At 45.7% G+C, this 26,308-nt stretch overlaps 10 non-coding genes across 10 annotated transcripts; 3 read left to right on the top strand and 7 right to left on the bottom strand.

The window, feature by feature from the left end:
• Positions 1-1,089: 1,089 nt before the first annotated feature.
• trnas-gcu (transfer RNA serine (anticodon GCU)) lies at positions 1,090-1,171 on the bottom strand. Its single transcript has one exon. It is a non-coding gene; the product is annotated as a tRNA-Ser (tRNA).
• Positions 1,172-7,620: 6,449 nt separating this feature from the next.
• LOC138226206 (U4 spliceosomal RNA) lies at positions 7,621-7,762 on the top strand. The gene has a single exon (XR_011184430.1). It is a non-coding gene; the product is annotated as a U4 spliceosomal RNA (small nuclear RNA).
• A 960-nt stretch (positions 7,763-8,722) lies between these two features.
• trnat-agu (transfer RNA threonine (anticodon AGU)) lies at positions 8,723-8,796 on the bottom strand. The gene has a single exon. It is a non-coding gene; the product is annotated as a tRNA-Thr (tRNA).
• Positions 8,797-11,146: 2,350 nt separating this feature from the next.
• On the top strand, positions 11,147-11,218 carry trnah-gug (transfer RNA histidin (anticodon GUG)). The gene has a single exon. It is a non-coding gene; the product is annotated as a tRNA-His (tRNA).
• A 574-nt stretch (positions 11,219-11,792) lies between these two features.
• trnai-gau (transfer RNA isoleucine (anticodon GAU)) lies at positions 11,793-11,865 on the bottom strand. The gene has a single exon. It is a non-coding gene; the product is annotated as a tRNA-Ile (tRNA).
• Positions 11,866-13,301: 1,436 nt separating this feature from the next.
• trnam-cau (transfer RNA methionine (anticodon CAU)) lies at positions 13,302-13,374 on the top strand. The gene has a single exon. It is a non-coding gene; the product is annotated as a tRNA-Met (tRNA).
• Positions 13,375-18,724: 5,350 nt separating this feature from the next.
• trnal-aag (transfer RNA leucine (anticodon AAG)) lies at positions 18,725-18,798 on the bottom strand. Its single transcript has one exon. It is a non-coding gene; the product is annotated as a tRNA-Leu (tRNA).
• An 842-nt stretch (positions 18,799-19,640) lies between these two features.
• On the bottom strand, positions 19,641-19,722 carry trnas-aga (transfer RNA serine (anticodon AGA)). Its single transcript has one exon. It is a non-coding gene; the product is annotated as a tRNA-Ser (tRNA).
• A 2,460-nt stretch (positions 19,723-22,182) lies between these two features.
• trnar-ccu (transfer RNA arginine (anticodon CCU)) lies at positions 22,183-22,255 on the bottom strand. Its single transcript has one exon. It is a non-coding gene; the product is annotated as a tRNA-Arg (tRNA).
• Positions 22,256-24,675: 2,420 nt separating this feature from the next.
• trnac-aca (transfer RNA cysteine (anticodon ACA)) lies at positions 24,676-24,748 on the bottom strand. The gene has a single exon. It is a non-coding gene; the product is annotated as a tRNA-Cys (tRNA).
• Between the last annotated feature and the right edge of the window lie 1,560 nt (positions 24,749-26,308).

The raw sequence follows: 26,308 nt of genomic DNA on the forward strand, positions 1-26,308 counted from the left end.
CCACACTGCACTTTCAAAAGCATTTACGTTCGTCTTAGACGCAGGACTTGCCTTTGATTTGCGCGCTTACGAACGCCATGGAAAACGAAACAAAACTAAAGCCCTCAGCTCCTGCACGTGATTATAATGCCGTTACGTGTCGAAGCAGTAATTTACGTCATCCTACCACTGCAACACGGGGAATAGAGAGAAATGAGCACACGCTACGAATCGTCTCAATCACTCCCTAGAGTCGTAAGGCGCATTGAAGGGTGCACCCCCATCATTAATCGTTGCGCCTCTGTGAAAGGAAAGCTCTTGGGCAGTCTTTGAAACAGCTCGGATGAAACACTTGATTGCTTCCATGTGCATCTGGAGCCCACTTCTTATTTTCACTTCACGCCGCCCAAAGCATTTCTAAAACAGGAGATTCGCGTTTGGGAATGCGCCCTGCCCTACAAATAAAACAGGTCTACGGGTCTGAAACCTGCTCCACGGAAAACAGCTCTGTTGCGCTTTTGATCAAAGGGAGATTCGCTGTTCTTACTTTTTGATGACATAACACCCAAAGGGGCTTCTTTGGAGCTGGATTCCAACCAGCATCCTTAAGTTTCTTGGCGGTATCCTTTACAGTCCTCTGTTCGGTCGACAAGGGACTGAAGGGGGCAGCTTTCCTCACACATACAGTGCAATGTACTGTAGTGTTCCCCTTCATTGAATTCGCAGTTCTGCATCAGACCTCTAACTCGTTTCCTTAGCTTGGATTTAAGCCACGAAGCAGGCTTCTACTGTATAAGGAATCACAAACTATTTGAGAGGCCACCATCCCAGGGGGAACTGACAAAGTCTATCCCTAAACACCTAGCGCGGTCTCTCGAGAGACTGTCAAAAATCGCTTTCTCCGTTTGCGTTGCAAGTAAGTGAAAACGCGGTCTCAACCCAGAGCCACTTGGCAGCAGCGACACGTAAATACCGTTACTGTTACTGCTCGATACCGACGTTAGCCTACTATACCATGTTCAGCCACCGCTAGAAAATGCACGGCTCTAGAACCGGAGCAAACGACAGGAGGGCCAACGCCGAACGGGCACACGTGTCAGACATGGAGCGCGACGAGAATGGGATTCGAACCCATGCGTGCAGAGCACAATGGATTAGCAGTCCATCGCCTTAACCACTCGGCCACCTCGTCGAGGGATCTGGGCTGTCCGGACATGGGTTGGCGCGCTCCAGATGATCTTTTTCTTTTTTTTCCCCCGTACTCGAGGGTCATTTTCCTGTTCCACATGCGATTTCAACATTTTCCTTGGGAGATGTCAAGCCAGCAAGCCACTGCTGTGGTTCAGTGGCCAGTGTGGAGTTCAGTGGCCCTGTTGTACACAGAAAGCACATTGAGCTCCTTGGACATGAAAAGTTCCAGATAAAAGCCATTTGTCACCCTTTCTCTTGGTGTTGATGTTGCTATTATATGTAAAGGTGGCAACTTGCTCAGCGAGCAGGCGGAGCACACACCGAATGCAGATGTGTCTGAGTGGTGTGTCCAAGTGGCTGTCAAAGGACAGCTCTCCCGGGGCGCCGTGGCTTAGTTGCTTAAGGTGCCTGTCTAGTAAACAGGAGACCCTGGCTCCGAATCCCAGCGGTGCCTTTTTTGTTCTGTCTTCTCGAACAGAACTGGTCATTATGGACAACCGCCTACGGCTAGACTTAATTAAATGCAAGCATTCATTTCCTGTCTTGAACAACTTGTTTTTCTTATAATGGATGCAACTTGCAAAACATGAAATACAAACCTTGCTAATCAGCACTCGCGGCTGGCAAAAAAAAAAAGAAGTCAGCAATGTTTTTTTCTTTAACCTTAACCCTTCTAATGGAGAAGAGTTAAACGACCGAGTCTATGCAGCTTAAACGGTGCGCACGTCGGGTTCTTAGCTGAAAGGGTGGTAAATCACGCTCACCCCAGTCCTTAATCTTTTAAAGAGGATACAAAATTGAACCTAGTCGCCACATCACATACATCCTGTTCAACGATAAAAAGGTAACGTCTATCCTCACTCCAGAGTCAATCTCACGTTGAGGGCATACTTTTTTCCACTTTACCATGAGTCGGGCTCGGCTGCACAGAGGCGAGAGCAGAGCAATGAGGTCACGGGGACAGGGGAGTCACACGCTGGCTGTTTGAACACGCGGAAGATCACTGAGGGATCCACAGTATGTGGACCCTCCGTGCGCCATCAGTCCGCACTCCGGACTCTGAATCCTGCCATCCGAGTTAAGATCTCGGCGGAACCTGAGGCGCAGTTCCTTCTTAAAACGTAATCTGGTGAGCATTTCTAGAATCGTACTTGTATAGATGCAGCCTTTAATGTGTTGCTAGGTTAAAATTGATGACTTCTTGAACTTCAGTAGGCAACTGCCCTCTTGATTTCGGATTTAATTTCTTTATTACAGGGGCACTTTTATGAAGACAGAGTCATGTTCAGGTACTTTGCTTGATGGAGGAAGCTCATTTCGGACTCTGTGATCTGCTCACCTGGAAAGGTCTGCTGTACTACTACAAGAGAGAAGTAGAGTCTGGAAGAAGGGACAATTTTATGATGCTTTGGAAGATAATGTTTTTTTTTTCTTTGAAATCGAAATGAATCAGAATATCAGTGCAAAAGACAGACACTTGGTTTGGTTTAAAGAGATATGGTTTTAAAACAGACAAAATGTAGAAAACAGGTGTTTCTCACTTTGGTAAAGAATGGACCGGGGGTAATATTTTACTAGTTGCAGTGCTGATCTCACTGGGTTACAGTCCTGCAGTGTCACACCGGGGCCAGTGGCGCAATGGATAACGCGTCTGACTACGGATCAGGAGATTGCGGGTTGGACTCCTGCCTGGCTCGGGTCGTTTTTAAACGCATCGGGCTACTCCCTAAGTAGTCTGTGCTACTTACTGCATTGCAATCGTACCCAGTAAGAGATTTCCTTCATGTAAATGAACTGCACCTGACAGCTTTAGAAAAACACCTGGGCTCAGTACGGTGCTGAGAGCTCAGCGTTGCTGTTCTAATTAGCACGCACTGCATCGGCTATGAGCCCGAACTTTTCAATTATTCCGATCAGTAAGTCAACACGTAGTCCACATGAACGGTAGAAATATTCTCTTGTCTGTCTCTTGTTTGTATAGAACTGAATGTCCCTGACAATGTACTGTTAGTTTTAATTGAAGAACGGCACCTGTGTTCAAATATACCAGACAAGTTTATGTAACTGCTCATGCGACACTCAGTTGTAATTAGTCAAGAAATAAAGTCGAACAACAGCTGCGGGTTTGATTCTGAACGTATGAGATTGCAGCGCCTTTTACTTCCATTGACAAATGACAGAGATTCGAAGAGAGATCCTTCAGACCAGCAAGCAAACCCACGGCTATTTCGGTTTTCTATCTAGGCAACGTTGGTGTCTGCAATAGCATACATGAAAGCGTGATGCAATTTCTGTGGCTACATTTGTTGCACGTCATGCACAGTAAGAGTGTTTCTAACACCAAATAAAAAGTCAACAATTAGCGATCACGCCTTCTCCTCAGTTAACCCACTGAAACCCTTGCTGTTAACAGTTGTTTACTGCGTGCTTTAGGAGCACCTACATATCGTGTCGGTTCTTTCAGCTTTATTCATTAGGTTTTCAAAGGCATAAGCAGAGCACCAGAGGTGCGAAGGCAAAGTGTGTGGTTATCTGAAGAATTGATGTCCATGGCAGCGGGGCCAAGCGATTTAGCGTTGTTATAGTACCAGGAAAGGAGAAGCGGCACTTCGCCTCTGCCGCGCAGGCACAAGGCGACGTGCGGCAGACGCCGGAGTCGGCAGGTTTCGAACCTGCGCGGGGAAGCCCCAACGCATTTCGAGCCCATCGCCTTAACCACTCGACCACGACAAAAGCGAGCCCGCCGCCGCCGCATTCCTCCTATAATCAAACACGGACTGCGAGGTGGCTGCGGATACCTTTTTAAAGTTGCTCTCCGTTAAAAAGAAAATACCTTTCACAAGATACGTGCCGGCAGACAGACACGCCTCAGAGGGTTTAAGGCTGGCTTCACGTTCAAATGATAAAGTCCCCCCGTCCGGATGTCAAAATGCAACTTTGGCAGACAGAACAAACATCAACAAACCACAAATGTGGACAAGGATTTTACAAGCTGCACCACACTGCACTTTCAAAAGCATTTACGTTCGTCTTAGACGCAGGACTTGCCTTTGATTTGCGCGCTTACGAACGCCATGGAAAACGAAACAAAACTAAAGCCCTCAGCTCCTGCACGTGATTATAATGCCGTTACGTGTCGAAGCAGTAATTGACGTCATCCTACCACTGCAACACGGGGAATAGAGAGAAATGAGCACACGCTACGAATCGTCTCAATCACTCCCTAGAGTCGTAAGGCGCATTGAAGGGTGCACCCCCATCATTAATCGTTGCGCCTCTGTGAAAGGAAAGCTCTTGGGCAGTCTTTGAAACAGCTCGGATGAAACACTTGATTGCTTCCATGTGCATCTGGAGCCCACTTCTTATTTTCACTTCACGCCGCCCAAAGCATTTCTAAAACAGGAGATTCGCGTTTGGGAATGCGCCCTGCCCTACAAATAAAACAGGTCTACGGGTCTGAAACCTGCTCCACGGAAAACAGCTCTGTTGCGCTTTTGATCAAAGGGAGATTCGCTGTTCTTACTTTTTGATGACATAACACCCAAAGGGGCTTCTTTGGAGCTGGATTCCAACCAGCATCCTTAAGTTTCTTGGCGGTATCCTTTACAGTCCTCTGTTCGGTCGACAAGGGACTGAAGGGGGCAGCTTTCCTCACACATACAGTGCAATGTACTGTAGTGTTCCCCTTCATTGAATTCGCAGTTCTGCATCAGACCTCTAACTCGTTTCCTTAGCTTGGATTTAAGCCACGAAGCAGGCTTCTACTGTATAAGGAATCACAAACTATTTGAGAGGCCACCATCCCAGGGGGAACTGACAAAGTCTATCCCTAAACACCTAGCGCGGTCTCTCGAGAGACTGTCAAAAATCGCTTTCTCCGTTTGCGTTGCAAGTAAGTGAAAACGCGGTCTCAACCCAGAGCCACTTGGCAGCAGCGACACGTAAATACCGTTACTGTTACTGCTCGATACCGACGTTAGCCTACTATACCATGTTCAGCCACCGCTAGAAAATGCACGGCTCTAGAACCGGAGCAAACAGGAGGGCCAACGCCGAACGGGCACACATGGAGCGCGACGAGAATGGGATTCAAACCCAGGCGTGCAGAGCACAATGGATTAGCAGTCCATCGCCTTAACCACTCGGCCACCTCGTCGAGGGATCTGGGCTGTCCGGACATGGGTTGGCGCGCTCCAGATGATCTTTTTCTTTTTTTTCCCCCGTACTCGAGGGTCATTTTCCTGTTCCACATGCGATTTCAACATTTTCAGAGGCGAGAGCAGAGCAATGAGGTCACAGGGACAGGGGAGTCGCACGCTGGCTGTTTGAACACGCGGAAGATCACTGAGGGATCCACAGTATGTGGACCCTCCGTGCGCCATCAGTCCGCACTCCGGACTCTGAATCCTGCCATCCGAGTTAAGATCTCGGCGGAACCTGAGGCGCAGTTCCTTCTTAAAACGTAATCTGGTGAGCATTTCTAGAATCGTACTTGTATAGATGCAGCCTTTAATGTGTTGCTAGGTTAAAATTGATGACTTCTTGAACTTCAGTAGGCAACTGCCCTCTTGATTTCGGATTTAATTTCTTTATTACAGGGGCACTTTTATGAAGACAGAGTCATGTTCAGGTACTTTGCTTGATGGAGGAAGCTCATTTCGGACTCTGTGATCTGCTCACCTGGAAAGGTCTGCTGTACTACTACAAGAGAGAAGTAGAGTCTGGAAGAAGGACAATTTTATGAGGCTTTGGAATATAATGTTTTTTTTTCTTTGAAAACGAAATGAATCAGAATATCAGTACAAAAGACAGACTCTTGGTTTGGTTTAAAGAGATATGGTTTTAAAACAGACAACATGTAGAAAACAGGTGTTTCTCACTTTTGGAAAAGAATGAACCGGGGGTAATATTTTACTAGTTGCAGGGCTGAGCTCACTGGGTTACAGTCCTGCAGTGTCACACCAAGGCCAGTGGCGCAATGGATAACACGTCTGACTATGGATCAGGCGTTTGGAGGTTTGACTCCTGCCTGGCTCGGGTCGTTTTTAAACGCATCAGGCTACTCCCTAAGTAGCCTGTGCTACTTACTGTATTGTAATCGTACCCAGTAAGAGATTTATTTCATGTAAATGAACTGCACCTGACAGCTTTAGAAAAACACCTGGGCTCAGTACGGTGCTGAGAGCTCAGCGTTGCTGTTGTTCTAATTAGCACGCACTGCATGGGCTATGACCCGAACTTTTCAATTATTCCGATCAGTAAGTCAACACGTAGTCCACATGAAGGTAGAAATATTCTCTTGTCTGTCTCTTGTTTGTATAGAACTGAATGTCCCTGACAATGTACTGTTAGTTTTAATTGAAGAACGGCATTTGTGTTCAAATATACCAGACAAGTTTACGTAAATGCTCATGCGACACTCAGTTGTAATTAGTCAAGAAATAAAGTCGAACAACAGCTGCGGGTTTGACTCTGAACGTATGAGATTGCAGCGCCTTTTACTTCCATTGACAAATGATAGAGATTCGAAGAGAAATCCTTCAGACCAGCAAGCAAACCCACGGCTATTTCGGTTTTCTATCTAGGCAACGTTGGTGTCTGCGATAGCATACATGAAAGCGTGATGCAATTTCTGTGGCTACATTTATTGTACGTCATGCACAGTAAGAGTGTTTCTAACACCAAATAAAAAGTCAACAATTAGCGATCACGCCTTCTCCTCAGTTAACCCACTGAAACCCTTGCTGTTAACAGTTCTTTACTGCGTGCTTTACGAGCACCTACATATTGTGTCGGTTCTTTCAGCTTTATTCCTTAGGTTTTCAAAGGCATTAGTAGAGCACCAGAGGTGCGAACGCAAAATGTGTGGTTATCTGAAGAACTGATTTCTGAATAAATCATGATATTGTTAGTTGCTGTAGCTAGACATTCAAATGAGTTTCATGGCCAGATGGACTGTTTCCTCCAGCGGTATAGTATTGCAGTGAGACAGCACGATGCCTGCAAGACTATGTCACGCTAAACGCCACAGATTGTGTTTGTCCGTTCGTGTCAGTCGTCCTGCAGCCACGGGAAGTGGGACACAAACATGCTGCAATGCTTTCAGGACGTTAGGATTTGTTTGTGCAACATCCGAGAAGAGTACTTGTGGCTTGAATGTGAACTGTACGTGACCGCCCCCTTTCCTCTGTAGTGCATGAGTTCCTCCCGGCATGCCCTTCGTCATTGTTCTGTCATCTTGTATTTAAAGGCTTGTATTTCTGCTGCTGAAAATAAGCAACGGTTTTCTCACAACGCCCTTTGTTCCCGACGGAGCCCTTGTCTGTCATGAAATTCTTCAAAACCTCAAGCTAGAAGAAGTCGACAAATATGAAGCGTTACAGCAACGACATGCCATGAGACGATTGATAACGATTTCCATAGGATCCCGGCGGTTGCCTGGCAACCGTCAGCTTTGCGCAGTGGCAGTATTGTAGCCTGTGAGGTTTAGCCGAGGCGCGATTATTGCTAGTTGAAAACTTTTCCCAATACCACGCTTCCGCCGGTTTGCAATACAATCGGCGAAAGCAATTTTTGACAGTCTCGTCAGATACTGAGCAAGGTGTTTAAAGACAGATTTTATCATGGTAGAAAGAAACGAGTTTGTTACGTCTCAACAGAAACGCTCTTTAGCTCTTTCAGCGTTATGCAGAGAACAGCGTCTGTCGAGATCACTTTTGAGTCAGCGCGAAACGCCGTGTGCTCTCAGTTCGATTTCATATTGCTCGTAGCGGCGCCCGGCTTTTGTCTGTCAAACGTTAGGTTGCGCTTCTTCGTGCTGCATCGTCGGCATAAGTGGAGCTATTTAAACGTCTGTACTTACTGCGCCCCATAAGAAATCGTTTGTCCCCGTTCAAAAGAGATTGTGCGATGTCCTGCAGCGTTCGCAAAGCAAACCTTCGACAGTTTGAAAAGAGTGTTTCGGCTCGGGAACCAGTGTCCTGCATGTTTTCTGTGTATAGCTGTCTTTTAAAGCATACAGAATTCATTCGAAATCATTGATTTCTCCAATTAACAAGGGTCCCTCTTTTAACCTGTGAGAAGCATTCTTTCAATGTAACAGGTTTTACTCCGGGGAAAGGATTCAGAGTCCGGAGTGCGGACTATCATAATCTAACATGATAGTACACTCATGTCGTCGATTTTACGGTTGCAATTCGACGTTGATTATACGTCGAGGCGACGTATATATACGTATAGCCGTATTTTCGCCGTAAATATACGTATATTCGACGAGTCAATGCCCACTGGGAAGTTGAATAGACTCGGTCGTTTAACTCTTCTCCATTAGTAGGGTTAAGGTTAAAGAAAAAAACATTGCTGACTTCTTTTTTTTTTTTGCCAGCCGCTAGCGCTGATTAGCAAGGTTTGTATTTCATGTTTTGCAAGTTGCATCCATTTTAAGAAAAACAAGTCGCATTAAGGACAGGAAATGAATACTTGCATTTAATTAAGTCTAGCCGTAGGCGGTTGTCCATAATGACCACTACTATTAGAGAAGATAGAACAAAGAAGGCACCACTGGGATTCAGACCCAGGATCTCCTGTTTACTAGACAGACGCTTTAACCAACTAAGCCATGGCGCCCCGGGAGTGTTGTCCTTTTGCAGCCACTTGGACACACCTTTAGAAAAACATTTTGTTAACAGGCATTCTGCCTCAGCCTAAACACCTATAGCTTGCAAAGCGCATGCTATTAGACAGGCACCTCTGCAAGACCTTAAGAGTCTCTTAAACTAGTGATAGTAAGGTGTTCCCAATGGGCGATGTTCGGCTTTCAAATCATCTCTCCGTGGAAGCGCCGAGATGCAGCTGTTTAAGGCTTAGAAGCAGCTGACTGTTTCACTACCTAGCTGATCACTGTCAGTCAGGGAGCTTAGAGGTGAAAAGCCTGTCTGAGAGACAATTCGCCGTCGATCAGTTCAATATGTTCCGTACCAGCTCGGCGCACCCGAGATCATCTTGGTAGCCGTGTAGCTCATATGAGTGAGAGCGTGTGTGTGTACCACCGTGATTGGATGCCGGCCCTTCTGAGGTCACAGTAAACCTTCTGCTCAAAAAAAGTGAGATAAAACCTCACTCTGCACAGTAAAACCTCAAAAAAAGTGAGGTTTTATTTAATCTCTGACCAAGGGAAACGTTTCATTTTTTCAAAGAAATGTTTGTTAAAAAATGAAGTCATAGTTCCATGGGATTCAATCATAGACCGTGCGATATGGAAGTCAGGAACCTAACCCACTAAAGCACTACAGAAACATTATCGACAGACAATGTACAGCGTGTACTATTCTTGTGTTGCGGTACATGAATATAATTATATCGTTATTAATTTCTAATTTATAACTTTATTAACTTTATAAATTTACTTTATAAATTTATTAACGTTATTAATTAATTTCACGATGCACAGACAGGGCGCGGGGAGCCGCCGCCTGCAAACACAGCTCCAGGCAGGACTCCACTCCGCCGGAGCCGCAGAGCAGAGGAGATGGGGGCAGCTTAGCTCCTGTGCAGAGACCTGAGCTGCTGCTGCTGCAGACGCTGTCTTTTCTGCACTCGGGTTAGGAGTGAATGTTGAGTTGCCCTTAGAATTGAAGCAGAGCACTTCAACGGCACGGGTGTGTGTGTGTGCGCCCTGGTGATTCTGGGAGACAGATCGAACCTGGGCTAAAATAGAGGGGGCTTAGCCCTCTTCCATTTGCTAGTTCAAAGTTGTACAACCCATTTGTATCTGCTAGGCGGCGCAGTCATCGTGCACAAAGAACGCTTTGAAAAGCGTCAAAGGCAAGTCATTCCGAGTTGGTCGTTTGTGTTTTCCGTTCAGACGCGAAATGCTGAAATGATCTCTCGGCTCCTCGGTTGTCATTTCTGCTCCGTAAAGGAATCACAGCACGCGTCGGCTTCAAGCACGGTGGGTCGGGACACGATGCCGGGGGTCGGAGAGAGCGATGTCTTCCTCGTTAGTATAGGACCTGTCACCTGTCCCCACCTGTCACGCGGGAGACCGGGGTACATCAGGACGCACATTGAAGTGAAAGCAGGATGCGCTGCGACATGCACTGTGCAGATCCCGCCACACTAATAGGTGAGTGGGTCTGTTCGATCACAGCGCTAGGCGAATCCCCAATCCCCTTTTGTGCATGGCGACAAAAGAAGTCTGAAGTCTGTTTCCACCCGGGGACCTTTCGCGTGTGAGGCGAACGTGATAACCACTACACTACGGAAACGGTGGTAAGATGTGCCCAGCGGCCCAGTGCTGAGCTTCGCCAATGTGATTCAGCTGCTTCCAGTGCCTTTATTGGAGTGCGCTGATGGACCGTGCTCTCTCTCCAGAGACCAGCACGCCTGTCATGGACGGAGCAGGAAAGGCCGCACCACATTCTACAGCCCTCTCCACGCAATCGACGAAATCGGGCTACTGAAGTGGAGAAAATCGCCTCTCCAGAAAGTGCAAATATCATCTTGGAGAGTAAAAATCCTATTGCCCAAGGTCAGCCCTGTCTACCAGTCTACCAGCGATGGTCAGCTCATCTCACACGCGAGAAGTTTCGGCTGGAAACAAGCGTCCCCTCTTCTCGCACGTTTTGCACGTTCGAGTAGTTTTAATGCGGCTCCTTCGTACACGGTGCTGATCTTTTGGAAAGCAGGAGGCAAAAACGACACGTTCCCATACTGGGAGTCAAACCCGGGCCGCCTGGGTGAAAACCAGGAATCCTAACCGCTAGAACATATGGGAGCGCACAATGCCGCTGTTCCCGGCATCATGCAAGCAAACTACATAAATATGAGAAAACACGCAAGAGAGTTGTCACTCAGAGTGTCGAAGGGTCGATGTATACTGGGGCTCAGTTGAAATGCAACGTCAGGACTTTTCCAAATTATGTCACACGAAGAGAGCACAGCCTTTTCCGCCCTGTCCCGTGTGTATCAGTAACTCGCCGTGATCGTATAGTGGTCAGTACTTTGCGTTGTGGCCGCAACAACCCCGGTTCGAATCCGGGTCACGGCAGAATAGGGTCGTCTGCTTTTACTACTTGCACGAATGAAGGCAAAAAAAAGCCAATCGATGTGAACGAACAGCGCTTTACAGAGGAGTACTGCCTGACTGGATCGTTGATGAACGACAGAGGCCACTCCGACCTCTTCTCGGGTTTCTTCAATGACTTACTAAGGATCTTCTTCACATTCGCCCATGCAGGGGAAGCCAGTTACACCAAAGCAAACGCAGGAAAGTGCAATTCAAGCAGAGACCAGGAGGGACTTGTTTACACCGAGAGTGGTCGGAGAATGGAACAATGCGCCCAGCCCTGTTGCTGGAGCCGATTCTTGATGAGATCTTGGGCTCACTAAGAAGCCCCCGCTGGATGCTAATCTTTCTGTTGTTCTTGCAGGTCCTGCGCTGCTTTTGAGCCGACAGAGCTCGTCCTGGTCTGTCGGCACAGCCCAATTGCAAATGATCAGCTCCACGTACAGAAGGAACGTGCGTTTGGTACAAGAGTGCATGAAGGCACCGGAAATACATTGGGAACAAATGACCGGTCGCTCAATACCTCTGTGAAGTACAGGAGCGTGCAAAACGAGGCTGTTTCTGCCCGGTCTCCAACCGGGGACCTTTCGCGTATCAGGCGAACGTGATAGCCGCTACACTACGGAAACCTGCAGGGACAGCTGCTGGTGTCTCGCTTGCGTTTCGGGCTGAGAAAGGGAAGCGTCACTTTAGGCAGGGGGCGCTGGAGAGAGGAACAAAGGGTGCGATGAAACAAAATGCCGAAACCCAGGATCGAGCCAGGGACCTTTAGAACATACTCTCACGAATCGTTAGAATACGTGCGTTTGATCATCAATTGCGTAACAACTACATTCGTTCGACTTGAGCCATCAAGCTCATAGTTTTCAAATCTTGAAAGCTGTCATTGAGCACATCATAGTGTGCAGTACGCCCCGTAACTTGCGCACTTCAACAGAAAGAAGAGCAGACAGCTCCATAAATAAGCGAGGCGCAGAGAGTGCAAGGCGAGCCGCACACGTTTCGGTGGCTGAGAGAGGGCAGTTTTTGCTTCTGCATTTCCCAAGTAAGGACGCATGACAACAAGCGATCGCGGTGCTCATTTACGACATAGTGGTGATGAGTTTTCAGTATGTGTTCTTTTGAACGAGCAATGAGGTTGCTGCCTTGGACAGCTGACTGCACGCTCTCATTGTGCCACGTGATGAGTATTCACCAGGCTCGTTCAGTCATTAGTCACATTCCATCGTTTGCCATAAGCAGATGCTGCAAGGTGATGTGGATATCAGTTCCCAGTCTTGTGGACGAGGACAAAAAGAGCACACAAGAGCTCATCCGCGAGTTGAACCCAGGACCTCCCACACCCTAAGCGAGAATCATACCCCTAAACCAATGAGCCACGGCAGCACTTTCCATTTTATTCTGTCAGCGAGCTTGAGGACGGGGGAGAGGCGTCATTCGCTCGTCCAGTCAGACCTTCATCAATAAGTCAAGAAAGCCGCAATTACACGACTGCCTTGCAGACGAAGGGCAGTGAACTGCACCCGGTAAGAGGGGAACAAGCGGCACTAGGCGACACTGAGGCATGAGCCCCAGTGAGGGGGGTTATCTTGCATGGTACAGCGCTCGCTTTGCATGCGAGAGGTGGCGGGATCATTTCCCACGTCCTCCAGGTGTGTGCTTAGAGCTTGATGTGCCGAAAGGTGTCCTTTAGCCTGTGGTCAAGCCTTGCATGGAGAGCGTCATGCAGCTGTCAATCATTTCGCAGCCACGCCCCCTCTTCATCTTCTCTCTGCCTTAAGCGTCTCCGCCACTCTCTCTTGACATTTCATGTCAGCATGTCAGAAGTCCGAGTGACGTTTTTAATGGCTGAGTGAGGGCACGATGCTGAAGCAGAGAGGCCACTTCAGCCAGAGAGACTTGTGCTACGTGAGATCTGAAAAACGGACTTGCAACAGAAACAGACCAAAAAAGTATCGGTGAGATCAAAAGGCAAATGCAACATCCAGCAGAGGGCGTCTAAAGATTAGGGAACGGGCGACTGAAATCCATATGAGGCAAACTTTCCGGCTGTGTACTGCAGCTGGCCTCGTTGGTGTAGTTGGTAGCGCGTCAGTCTCATCATCTGAAGGTCCTGAGTTTGATCCTCACACGGGGCAGGGCTGCTTCCTCTCTTGCTCTTTTCAAACACTTGCGGCAACTGTTCGCTCATAACCACGTCTGGAATGCGTGACCTTTACACGGGGGAGAAGCAACGCCGCATCCCTTTTCTAAAGAACATTCACATTCAGAAATAAGTCAAGAAATTTGCCATTACTTTACTTCGCGCTGCTGTCAGCCTGCCCATGTTGCCAAAGAGTAGTCAAAGGAGCACAAAACACGAAGCGTCAAAAGACAAGATGAGTTGATGGAAAGAGCGTTGAATTGATGAGCACAAAAGTTCAGCTCGTACAATAGGCAACAAAGGTCCCGGCGTCATCATCGCACTTGAAAGGACTGCCTTGCAGACTAAGGGCAGTGGGAGGTTGCTGTTTTGAGATGGAGGCATTGGGATGGTGGGCCGAGATCTATTCTTCTTAAGGAATTCTTCATCGTGAAAGATCGGTCCACAGGTCATCCAAAGAACTTACAAATTTTTGGGACTCAGGGAATCACGTGCTTCCGGAAGGGAGTGAAGTGCTCAAACACATGACATGCCCCCTTGATCTCACATGCACAATTCTGCTGCAACATGCACAGCTACCGTCCACACCAGGCAGTGGGGCTTCAGCAGAATTTGCTACGCCACCTGCAATTACATATCCAGCTGCACACATATACATGGCCCCTCTGTCCTTTTCAGGATCTCAAAAAAAAGCATAGCGTGGTTTTCCTGCAACCTGATTGACCGCATCTCCCTCAGAATGTGCCCCGTTGCATTCATTGCTGAAGCAGGACTGAGGCTAACGGGCATGCCAGAACAGTTAGGCTCAGCGATCTCTCCAAAATATTGTGGTTATAGTGGAAGAAATATGGTTTAAATTGTACCTTGGTATTTCAAACTCTCTCTAGAATGTTATCCATTTCTATTTTATTTTGACAGGAACTGGCTAATGACACTAGATGAAAAGAGAAGAAAGAAATCACAACGTTTCGGCCGTGGAGCCTTCTTCAGGTGTGAGGGCTCCACGGCTGAAATGTTGTGTTTTCTTTCTTCTCTTTTAAGCATGGAATAGACCTATTACTTGTTCCTTTGCAGCCTACGCATGCTGACACAGCTCCCCACCTGAACTGCTAATGATGCCTGGTAGTTTGTGGTACTTGGGTATTGTCTTATGTTTGCTCAAACTGCATATGTGTGATTGCATATTTTTGGGTATTTTCATATGTCAATATTTAATTCACTGACATTCCTGTATGCTTGGAAGAAAGGTAGATTGGATTTGGCACAGGACGCCTGCCCATATTAGTTGATCATTGTTGGGCTGGAAAAACAATGATAAAAAGTGTATGAAAAAAGCTCTCTCCAATATTTCCCTTCTCTTCGCCATGGTTACACTGCCTGTTCTTTCCGTCTTTTGTCCTTCTACAAAGATTCCAGGGCTCTTTTTCCACCATAATATCAGAAGCCAAAAAATAACCATCTAAACAGCATTTGTAATGTTGGTAGCTGGAAGAGGTTAAGTATGTTTGCAAGACCTAGTTGATTACACCACAGACTTACTTTGTTGTTGTCAGTTTTTTTTTCTCTTTTAAAGGCTGTAGGTGGGGTGTGATGGACTGTACCACTATCATAGAAGATTTTTTCAGGACACATCCCAGTTCCATAGTAGAATTTATCAATAGTAGAATTCCATAGGACATTATTTACCAACATATTACCCAGTGTGAGACTCTGCCAGTAAACCTCAGAGCATTGAGTTCTCCACTGATAAAGATGGCTGTCTGAAGTCATGAAATCCACTGCTGGGATGCTTGAGAGACTGTAATTGAATCTTGGCTGGAATTAGGCTTTCTATTAGTGTTGATTTTTGGGAATTATGTGGTAAAAAGGGAAAACTCCTTTACTTTAGTCACTTTGAATGTTCAAATGTACAGAACCTGCAAAACTAAGCAATGAAAAAAATCCATCACCACTCTCATGATAGCATAACTCATAGTCTCTGCTGTTGTGTAACAATACACACTTTCAATTTTCTTATCGCCTGTCTCCAGAGAGAATGTTGTTAGTGCTGATGACCTTGAATTAGACCTTGTTGACTCTGTAAAACAATCTTCCTCTGCTTAGATTTTCACTCAGATTGATTTTGTTCTCAGATTATTCCTGGCAGGACTGAGTTTCTAGGAAATGAAAAGTGAAAGAAAAAGTACAGAAGATCAGCCCTTGAATATACAACATTGTGCAGTGAGATTGTTAAATGTATTAGCTGCTATCCCGTGCTAGAGCCTGTCGTGGTAAGCAGTGGATGACAGGATCTAGCATAGATACTAATGAAACACTGTTAATGAAAGATAAAACACTTGAGTCTTATTTTAGTTTTCCATTTCCCTTTCATTTGTGATGTACTGTACAACAGGCCACAGAACATGCACAAAAACAGATATGCACACATTCACACCAGGCAATGACAGTCTGCCCAGTGAGAATCTGAGCTGAGGTATCAGAATTCTGAATTCCCTGAATTCTGTCATGGATCATCCACAATAAGGGCAATGTTTGAACACGAGGATCCCCAGGAGAGAGCCTAGTAACATAAATCTTGGAGCAAAAGCAGATGATTATCTTCATAGTTTGTGTGGTTGAGCCAAAGTTGAGCATGAGGATATGTGAGTCACCATTCTTAGAAATGGATCCAACTTCAGACAGGCGTCAAAAGTAAGAGTATACAGTGCTGGGGCAATGACACTTCAATGATCAGAAGGATAACAAGAGTTTTAATGCATTGAAATTGATTTTCTGGTGATGCACACTGTCATGGAACTATTAATTTTTAAGGATCACTTACTGACGTCAGACAGCTGCCAATTCTCCAGACTGGAAGGATGAACAGTTTATCCCCCTAGGTACCATATTTCCATATTTCGAAGCATTGGAATAATACATGTCATACAGCAACATAAAAACAGGAAGACAAGTATCACAGCCCCTATAATCGGTGTTAGTAACTTAAAAGAAAAACATTCCCCCTGGCCCAAACAGTGATTCTAACCAGGAGAGAAAAGCCGGTGTATCTTTTATGCCTCTCTGTTTATTCACATTGTCTTTTAGTTCTTTCAAATGCTGAATAGCGAGCGTAAGATTTCCGTAATCATCGTCATTAGCTGGAATATATGTACAACAGGAGTCTCCTACTAAAGCATAGACTCCTCCAGATGCTGCATTTTGAAGGTCCAGCACGAACCTGTTCTGAAGTGCCATTAATCTAACTCCCCTTAATTCTTGTTTGATAGCGTCTAAGCCTTCTAACGTTATATTAATAAAAGAGTACATTTCATAAAAAGTCGCATGGGTGAGGCTGTAGAATGAGGCATTAAAGCACATATATAACAAGATGCATTAAATTTCTTTAACTTTACAGTATGATTTATAAATTTATACCACAAATTACTCATATCCCCCTCATTATCAGTTTCATTCAGCCAGTTTGTATACAAAGAGGCTTCGTGTTTAGATTCTTCCTCTTTTGGGGTGGTGACAGGCTTCTACATAAAAAGGAAAAGGGCTGTGCACATCAGTCCCAAGCAGGTTATCCCCATCTGTCCTTGTGGAGACATCACTCCTGCGCTTTGCTCAGTTCGTTTGTGACCTTTTTACAGTGGGAAGCATGAATCCAGGGCACCATTTCTGTGACCTTCACAGCAGTGGCAGTGGTCAGCAGCACCTGGTACAGCCCCCTCCACCTGAGTGAACACCATTTCTTTTTCCTGAAGTCTTTCACCAGAATCCAGTCTCCTTATTCACTCATTAGTTCTTACAGCACAGGTAAATCCCTGTGGGCTGGAGCCCAGCATAATCTTAGGCTTTTTTGGTCAACTTTGGTCAACAGATTGGTCAACAACTGGGTAATAACTCTTAGAAAAATCTACACATTGTTCCCCTGCCTCAGCTGTGACGTTTTGCAGAACAATTCTAGCTGAAGTTGTAAAATTTCTCTTTGTTCCGTTCCTGCAAAACATCTTATTATGAACAAACAAACCACAAAAATCATTTGCATCTAGGGGAATCACTCCCAAGGGTAACCCCCCTTAAAACTATATTGTTCTACCCATCAGGTTCTGCCACTAGATAAGAGAACCTTTCCCATGAAATCATTTTTTGACCTTCATGATCCCTTCAGGGCGTACAATTAGCACAGAAGCAGCAGCTTTAGTCCACATGTTTTTCAAACAGGATATTAACGATATGATCATAACGAATAATACCAGACCCACAAATATGAATTGAACCAGAGACCCTCTCCATGTTCCTAACACAGACTGTAGCCATGCACCAATGCCCCAATCATCTGGATTGCAGGATTTACGAAGAAAATTATTTTCGCAGTAATTAATTTATTATATTTACTATATTTATTATAAACGTGTAAATTAATTACTGTGAAAATAATTTACTTCGTACACTGTGCAGAGAGCCGTATACTCCTAGTTGCGGCACACACGATACGTACAGTAAAAAGCCTCAGGCACTGTGTTAGATGTGTTTTCGACGTTATATATGCGTTTATTAATGTCGTCAATTTTACGGTTGCAATTTGACGTTGATTATACGTCGAGGCGACGTATATATACGTATAGCCGTATTTTCGCCGTGAATATACGTATATTTGACGAATCAATGTCCTCTTGGTAAACTCTTGAGCAAACTCTGAACCAGCTCTAAGGAAACTAATCCGATTAGACGTTACTTTGACTCATCTTTTTACGCTCAGTGCTGGATTGCTCAAACTCCAGCTAGGGTTAGGGTTAGCATTCCCACGCTACTTAGACACTTTGTTTATGCTCAGTGCTGGATTTTGGGAACTTCAGGACGAGTGGGAATTTTCTCCTATCTGTCAATTCTGTTTTGTTTTGGAGACTCTTGGCTGCCTATGTTGTACAGGGCAGTGTGAAGGAAACATTTTCCAAAACTGTGTCAGCTCAAAAGTTGTAAGAAAACCTCTCCAGCTGCTTTAACTCTCTTCATTTTTGTCATTTAATGTGACACTCGATGTATAACTGGAGCCTCACATATGCAAATGGTGAGGCTCCAGTTCGACACCACTTTACAGTATCTGACAAAAGCATGGCAGACTGTGCAATGACTGGCAGATAACTTCTGCTTATTTTTACCATATTAAACATTGGAAATCCAACCACTTACATTTGTGACACTTGATTTTGGCTCCACCTAAGACACTCTTAAATCTTCAAACACTTTTCTCTTCTCCTGCAACACTCTTGTCTGTCGGCACTATGTGGCAGCGTTGCATGACAACCCCTCTCACCACGGAAAGGAACCTAACAGCTTTGGTAAGAGAGGAGAAAAGAACCTGGCCCATACGGGGATCGAACCCATGACCTTGGCGTTCTTAGCACCACGCTCTAACCAACTGAGCTAACTGGCCTCACGACAGTGGTCCTCTCTGTGCTGCAAAAAATCGAACTCAGGGAATTTCTTTTGCCCTCCTTTGAATAGAAAGCCGTGTAATTCAGTGTACGGGCTTTCTCGTGCAGTTTCATGGTTCTTGTAACCCAAATCCTACACTGGCCTGAAATGTCCCCCCATTTCACAGCATTTTTCAGCTGATTTAAAATGTACCTAAAGGAGAAGCATTTTTGAAGACCATCAATTACCAAGAGCTTTTGTCAAAGGTTTTGGTGGTCATTTTTAATGACCACAGAGCACTATGACCTCGGTTTTACATCTCATCCGAAAGACAGCGCCCTTTTACAACACAGCGTCGCCGTCACTATGCTGGGGCATTGGGACCCGCACAGACCTCAGGGTGAGCGCCCCCCCGCCGGCACCATTAACACCGCTTCCAGCTGGAAGCTTTGTTTTTCCCTGTAGCTTACCCTCATCCGGGTACTGACCTGGCTCGCACCTGCTTAGCTTCAGTGGGTTTTCAGTTGCGAGTTGCAAGGGGATGCAAGTGATGGAGCCACTTGCTGCAAAAGCCACTGCATTGGCCGGGAATCAAACCCAAGCCTCCCGCGTGGCAGGCAAGAATTCTACCGCTGAACCACCAACGCTCAGTGTCTGGGCCTTCAAAAAAGACGCTTTTTTGGTGCTCTGTGCAAAAAAACGTCGACATATGCTTCCAGCTGCAAAATGCCATTTGCGGACACTGAAGAATTTATTTCCAAGGCAGTGGGTACAAGCGATTGGGCGTTTTAAAACCACCAGGAACAGCAAAGAGGCGCGCTTCTTTGATTGCGCCGGAACACACCGACTGGAGGCAGACAATGTAGTCGGCAGGATTCGAACCTGCGCAGGGAGACCCCAATGGATTTCTAGTCCATCGCCTTAACCACTCGGCCACGACTACAGCAAGCCCCACCACCGCTGCGTTCTTGCTACAATCTTACCTGGATCGCGAGGCGCCGGCGGAAGCCTATTTCAAAGTCGTTCTCCGTTTCAAAAAAACATTTCCAAAATACAAGCCTTGCAGACAGACATGCCTCAGAGGACTTAAGGGTGGCTTCATGTCGGAATGATAAAGTCTCCCCGTCCGGACATGAAAATGCCACTTTGTTACACACAAAAAAAGAATCAACAACAGAGAAATGCCCACAAGCATTTGAAAAGCCGCACCACGCCGCACTTGAAATAGCTCTTACATTAGTGGTAGACGCAGGAATCACCTTTTTATTTACGCTCTTACCCACGCGATGGAAAGCAAAACAAAGCAAAGCAGAGCAAAACAAAACGAACAAACGAAAACCCTCACGTCCCGCACTTGCATATAACGCTGTTACGTGCCCAAGTGGTATTGTACGTCATCCTAGCACTGCACGCCGGGGCGTATGGTATATGGGAACGAGCACACGCCACGAATCGTCTCGAATCACTCCCTACAGCTGTAAGGTGCCTTGAAGCGTGCACCCCCAACATTCTTCTTTGCGCATCTGTGAAATGTAAACTCTTGAGCAAACTCTGAACCAGCTCTAAGGAAACTAATCCGATTAGATGTTACTTTGACTCATCATTTAAGGGACCCTTGTTAATTGGAGAAATCAATGATTTCGAATGAATTCTGTATGCGTTAAAAGACAGCTATACACAGAAAACATGCAGGACACTGCTCATGATGTTTCCCGAGCCGAAACACTGTGCGTTTTTCCAAGCCATCTGACCAAGCCTGCCCACTGAAAACTGCAGGAGATCGTGTAAAGACGTTCAAGTTTGTAACTACTGCACGCACAGGAAGCAGAATAAATTCCTCTATTCAAACTGTCAAAGGTTTGCTTTGCGAACGCTGCAGGACATCGCACAATCTCTTTTGAACAGGGACAAACGATTTCTTATGGGGCGCAGTAAGTACAGACGTTTAAAAAGCTCCACTCATGCCAATGATGCAGCAAGAAGAAGCGCAACCTAAAGTTTGCATACCTAGCACTGTTGTATTCCCCGCATCAGTAGCTAAGAGAATATAATTTACGACTCTTGTTAATGCAGTTTCAGAAACCAGACTGAAATTTCTCAAGTATATTATTTGAATCCATTTGATGTTGGGCAACAACTATTCTTTCAAGACTTTTAGATTGAAATGGGACCTTTGAGACAGGCCTGTAGTTGTTAAGAACTTGTGGATCCAAATTTGACTTCTTAAGGAGCGGTCTAAGAACCACTACCTTAAATTGATCATGTACGACGCCTGACGCAAGCGATGCATTCATCATACTAATTATAGGTCCTGCCAGTCCTTCGAGGGAATCTTTGACTAGCTGACTGGGGATGGGATCTAGCAAACAGGTGGTTTACTTTGTCTTACGTCTGTGTTCATGAGTCCACCATAAGAAGAAATCTGAACAGGAGTGGAGATCATGCGAGGTCACCACGGAGGAAACCACTGCTCTCCCCCCCAAAAAAACCACCACTGCCCCTCTCAAGTTTGCTAAAGACCACATGGATGTTCCACAACTCCTGGAACAATGTTCTGTGGACAGACGTGACAAAAGTTGAACTTGTTGGTAAATGTGCACAGCGTTATGTTTGGAGATAACAAAACACCGCATACCAACTCCAAAACCTCATCCCACCTGGGAAGCATGGCGGAGGCTGTACGGCTTGCAATCATCGAGGGACCGATGAATTCCGAGATGTATCAGGAAATTCTACAGCAGAATGTCAGGGTGTCTGCCTGTGATCTAAAACTCAAAAGACGCTGGGTCTTGCAACATGACAAAAACAAAGGAGTACATCAACAACAGAGTGGCTGAAACAGAAGAAATTCCGTATGTTGGAATGGCCAAGTAAGAGTCCTGACCCCAATCCCATTGAAGTGCTGTGGCGTGATCTGAAGCAGGCCATTCAGCGCAAGACATCCCAAAAATATACATGAACTGAAACAGTTTTGCATAGAGGAATAGGCCAAAATACCTCCTAACCGCTGCTCAGGTCTGACAAGCCGCTACAGAAAGTGGGGGTTGAGGTTTTTGTCATAAAGGAGGTTCCACTAGCTCCTTAATATAAGGGTTCACGTACTTTTTCCATCAATGACCTTGATTGTTTAAACCATTTGGTCAATAAAGAAACAGCAATGTCAAATGTTGGGCGTGTGTTGTTTGTGAAATCAGACTCTCTTTATTAATTATTATGACTTAGATAAAGATAAGATCACATGTTAGGAGCCATTCATGCAGAAATCCACATCATTCCGAAGGGCTGTTTACAAAAGTTTTTCTCCCAACTGTATGTGAGAGAAAAGCAGAGACGCTACTGAGTAAGGTGGGGTTGCAGCTTTGCAAATCACAAGGACATTTGTACGCTCAAAATGGGACAGGAGCACCCCAGATGGGACTCGAATCCACAATCCCTGGCTTAGGAGGCCAGTGCCTTATCCATTAGGCCACTGGGGCACACTGGGTTGGGTCGATCACGCTGATGAAGAGCCAGTTTTTTTTTTCCTTTGCTTTTTCAAAGGGATCCCCAAAATTAGGAAAGTTAGGCAGCAGAAGGTTTACTGTGACCTGAGAAGGACCGGCATCCAATCACGGTGGTACACACACACGCTCTCACTCATCTGAGCTACACGGCTACCAAGATGATCTCAGGTGCGCCGAGCTGGTACGGAACATATTGAACTGATCGACGGCGAATTGTCTCTCAGACAGGCTTTTCACCTCTGAGCTCCCTGACTGACAGTGATCAGTTAGGCAGTAAAACAGTCAGCTGCTTCTAAGCCTTAAACAGCTGCATCTCGGCGCTTCCACGGAGAGATGATTTGAAAGCCGAACATCGCCCATTGGGAACACCTTACTATCACTAGTTTAAGAGACTCTTAAGGTCTTGCAGAGGTGCCTGTCTAATAGCATGCGCTTTGCAAGCTATAGGTGTTTAGGCTGAGGCAGAATGCCTGTTAACAAAATGTTTTTCTAAAGGGGCCTCGCACTCTTTTCCAAGCAATGGTCACCATCCCCACAATGTAGTCCTGTCCTAGGACATCACCTGTTAGTCTCCATTTGTCTGCCACCAACATTTTAGGTTACGGGGTCACAACCGCACCCCGGAGAGCATAGGAACCGTTGGCGTTCTGGCTGCGCAGATTGGGCTGAAGGTGGGGCGCTTGAATCTCGCTGTTGGAGGCCGTCTGAAACTGACCCAAGCCTTTCCCTTGAATTAAATGTAAATAAGAAATGAACCCCAGATGCACATGGAATCAATCACGTGTTTCCTTTGAGCCGTTTCAAAGACTGCTCCAGAGTTTACCTTGCACAGATGCGCAAAGATTAATGATGGGGGTGCACGCTTCCAGGCGCCTTACAACTGTAGGGACTGATAAGAGACAATTCGTAGCGTGTACTCATTTCTCTCTATTCCCCGTGTTGCAGTGGTAGGATGACATAAATTCCTGCTTCGACACGTAACGGCATTATAATCAAGTGCAGGAGCTGAGGGCTTTAGTTTTGTTTCGTTTTCCATGGCGTTCGTAAGCCCGCAAATCAAAGGCAATTCCCGCGTCTAACACGAATGTAAATGCTTTTGAAAGTGCAGTGTGGTGCAGCTTGTAAAAACCATTTGTGGTTTGTTGATGTTTTTTCTGTCTGCCAAAGTTGCATTTTGACATCCGGACTGGGGGACTTTATCATTTGAACGTGAAGCCAGCCTTAAACCCTCTGAGGCGTGTCTGTCTGCCGGCACGAATCTTGTGAAAGGTATTTTTTTTTTAACGGAGAGCGACTTTAAAAAGGTTTCCGCAGCCACCTCGCACTCCGTGTTAGATTATAGGAGGAATGCGGCGGCAGCAAACTCGCTTTTGTCGTGGCCGAGTGGTTAAGTGCGTTGGGGACTCCCCGCGCAAGTTCGGAACTTGCCGACTCCGGCGTCTGTCGCACGTCTCCTTGTGCCTGCGCGGCAAAGGCAAAGTGCCGTTTCTCCTTTCCCGGTACTATAAAAACGCTAAATCGCTTGGACCCGCTGCCATTGAAAGCAATTCTTCAGATAACCACACATTTTGCGTTCGCACCTCTGGTGCTCTACTTATGCCTTTGAAAACCTAATGAATAAAGCTGAAAGAACCGACATGATATGTAGGTGCTGGTAAACCACGCAGTAAAGAACTGTTAACAGCAAGGGTTTCAGTGGGTTAACTGAGGAGAAGGCGTCATCGCTAATTGTTGACTTTTTATTTGGTGTTAGAAACACTCTTACTGTGCATGACGTGCAACAAATGTAGCCACAGAAATTGCATCACGCTTTCATGTATGCTATTGCAGACACCAACGTTGCCTAGATAGAAAACCGAAATAGCCGTGGGTTTGCTTGCTGGTCTGAAGGATCTCTCTTCGAATCTCTGTCATTTGTCAATGGAAGTAAAAGGCGTTGCAATCTCATACGTTCAGAATCAAACCCGCAGCTGTTGTTCGACTTTATTTCTTGACTAATTACAACTGAGTGTCGCATGAGCAGTTACGTAAACTTGTCTGGTATATTTGAACACAAATGCCGTTCTTCAATTAAAACTAACAGTACATTGTCAGGGACATTCAGTTCTATACAAACAAGAGACAGACAAGAGAATATTTCTACCGTTCATGTGGACTACGTGTTGACTAACTGATCGGAATATTTGAAAAGTTCGGGCTCATAGCCGATGCAGTGCGTGCTAATTAGAACAACAGCAACGCTGAGCTCTCAGCACCGTACTGAGCCCAGGTGTTTTTCTAAAGCTGTCAGGTGCAGTTCATTTACATGAAGGAAATCTCTTACTGGGTACGATTACAATGCAGTAAGTAGCACAGACTGCTTAGGGAGTAGCCCGATGCTTTTAAAAACAACCCGAGCCAGGCAGGAGTCGAACCTGCAATCTCTTGATCTGTAGTCAGACGCGTTATCCATTGCGCCACTGGCCCTGGTGTGACACTGTAGGACTGTAACCCAGTGAGATCAGCACTGCAACTAGTAAAATATTACCCCCGGTCCATTCTTTTCCAAAAGTGAGAAACACCTGTTTTCTACATTTTGTCTGTTTTAAAACCATATCTCTTTAAACCAAACCAAGAGTTTGTCTTTTGCACTGATATTCTGATTCATTTCGATTTCAAAGAAAAAAAAAACATTATCTTCCAAAGCATCATAAAATTGTCCCTTCTTCCAGACTCTACTTCTCTCTTGTAGTAGTACAGCAGACCTTTCCAGGTGAGCAGATCACAGAGTCCGAAATGAGCTTCCTCCATCAAGCAAAGTACCTGAACATGACTCTGTCTTCATAAAAGCGCCCCTGTAATAAAGAAATTAAATCCGAAATCAAGAGGGCAGTTGCCTACTGAAGTTCAGGAAATCATCAATTTTAACCTAGCAACACATTAAAGGCTGCATCTATACAAGTACGATTCTAGAAATGCTCACCAGATTACGTTTTAAGAAGGAACTGCGCCTCAGGTTCCGCCGAGATCTTAACTCGGATGGCAGGATTCAGAGTCCGGAGTGTGGACTGATGGCGCACGGAGGGTCCATATACTGTGGATCCCTCAGTGATCTTCCGCGTATTCAAACCGCCAGCGTGTGACTCCCCTGTCACCTGTCCTCTCTCCTCTGTGCAGCTGAGCCCGATTCACGGTAAAGTGAAAAAAAATAACTAATCATAACTAGGGTCAGGGAGACTGTTTTCACTAGACAAAGGAATAGCAGAACGGGAAACAGTCTTAACAAACCCAGCACTCTTAGGATGTTGCTGTTGCTGCTGCTTATGTTTTAGGGCCAAACAATCTGCAATTATATGACCTCTTTTGTGACAATAAAAACATTCACGCTCCTCTTTAAGACGTGAGGAACTAGTTTTTACTGGGGGAGACTGAGACTGGGAACTTAGAGTAGACAAAGTCTTCTCCGCACGCACAGACATGAAAACATTCTTATGAGTGAGCACGAACTCATCTGCCAAAACAGCGACTTGCGATAAAGTAGTTACTTTTTGCTCATTCAAATACACAACAATGCGTTCAGGCAAACAGTTCTTAAATTCCTCTAAGAGCATTAACTCACGCAATGAGTTAAAGTCACTCACTTTACTGGCTACAACCCGTTTATCAAAGAGAGTGCCCTTCTCTCTAGCAAATTCAACAAATGTCTGGTCTGACACTTTACGATGATTTCTGAAGCATTGTCTATAAGCCTCAGGAACCAATTCATAAGCCCGTAAGATAGCAGCTTTCACAGTATTGTAATTCAAACTTTCTTCTAAAGAAAGTGTAGAACAAACTTCCTGAGCTTTGCCCACTAATCTACACTGCAAAAGCAGTGACCAAACCTCCTTAGGCCAACGAAGTGATGTGGCAATTCGCTCGAATGCACCAAAGTACGAATCAACTTCCGTCTCCCTAAACAGAGGAACTAAAGCAATGTGCTTACTTACATCAAAGGTGGTAGAGAGTGGATCTTGCAAAGGAGACACGCTAGAGGCCTCGGAGTGG

This window comes from Lepisosteus oculatus, unplaced genomic scaffold, assembly GCF_040954835.1.
Source record: "Lepisosteus oculatus isolate fLepOcu1 unplaced genomic scaffold, fLepOcu1.hap2 HAP2_SCAFFOLD_113, whole genome shotgun sequence".
NCBI lineage: Eukaryota > Metazoa > Chordata > Actinopteri > Semionotiformes > Lepisosteidae > Lepisosteus > Lepisosteus oculatus.